The sequence below is a fragment of the Etheostoma spectabile genome, unplaced genomic scaffold, assembly GCF_008692095.1.
Source record: "Etheostoma spectabile isolate EspeVRDwgs_2016 unplaced genomic scaffold, UIUC_Espe_1.0 scaffold453, whole genome shotgun sequence".
Classification (NCBI taxonomy): Eukaryota; Metazoa; Chordata; class Actinopteri; order Perciformes; family Percidae; genus Etheostoma; species Etheostoma spectabile.
In genome coordinates this window covers 281,913-283,043 of record NW_022605611.1, presented here as the reverse complement: position 1 = coordinate 283,043, position 1,131 = coordinate 281,913, and the positions used below count along the sequence as shown (strand labels likewise).

The window sequence follows — 1,131 nt, the reverse complement described above, 5'->3', positions numbered from 1 at the left end:
CAACCGGCCGTGGTTGGTTTCTCGGCTCCAACAGGGCGGGCCCCCAGCGCTGCCAGTCCCTTGTGGGTTCCCACTAACAAACGGTGGCACCACGAGCTCCCCCACTAATCCCCCCACACCCTACTAGGAGAGTCATATGTCTCCTTATTGACATGTCTTAGTACGATACTGCATGCTTGATTGCCATTGACATGTTACTCAGACACTGTCTTCAGTGACCTGTCTATTGATATGTTAGGAAACATGTCTCCAGTGACATATGTGATTTTAGACGGGCTAGAGACCGTTCTCCATGGACAGAGTGTTATTAGACGTTGCCCTAGAATGAGAGCATGTCTCTTGACATATGTTATTTTATTAGACGTGTCTAGAGACATGTCTCCATTGACATATGTTATTAGACGTGTCTAGACACATGTCTCCATTGACATATATCTCTAGTAACATACTGTATGTCTCCATTGACATGTTACTAGACACATGTCTCCATTGACATGTCTATTGATATGTTACTGGAAACATGTCTCTATTGACATGTTACTAGAGACGAATGTTCGTGGAGATGTTATTAGAGACGTCCATCGTTATATGGACATGTCTTACGCAGCTGAAATATTCCTCGTAGCTTCAGAGCGGGGAGAAGATCAGACCGTCTCCAGGGAGGTTATTTATCCTGGAGCGTCATTTCCTGGCGTCTGATTGGTCTCCGACTCGTTCTGTGTGGAGATGTTCCGGTCCCAGGTCTCCGGTCCCGATACCGAGCACCCGTCTGGTACCAGCCTGTAACTCATTCATGTTTATCAGCTGTGTACTACTATCATGTTGTCCTCGGGTCAAATTCTTTTTGTTTTATAACAGAAAATATTGGGGGAAGGCAATTAATAAAAATGATGAAACTGCCAAAAACATACCTACAAACTTTAGGAAAAGAGCAATAAAAGGCCACCAAAAATGACCAAAACATTAAAAAAGGTCACTAATACATCAAGAAAAAGGAATAGAAAGACCAAAGCGTTGACAAAAACCACCTGTTTTTGGGGAAGACGACACAAGGGTTACCCAAAATACCATAAAACATGGAATAGATTCCCTACAGCGCTCTTTAAAATACAACTGATCACTTTCATTCCT

At 43.2% G+C, this 1,131-nt stretch overlaps 1 protein-coding gene across 1 annotated transcript in view; it reads left to right on the top strand.

Moving 5' to 3' along the window:
• Positions 1-1,125, top strand: part of cox5ba (cytochrome c oxidase subunit 5Ba) — a gene marked incomplete at its 5' end in the record, with an annotated part of 21,084 nt that extends 19,959 nt beyond the window's left edge. The window contains 1 exon segment of the mRNA XM_032511728.1: positions 351-1,125.
• Positions 1,126-1,131: the final 6 nt, after the last annotated feature.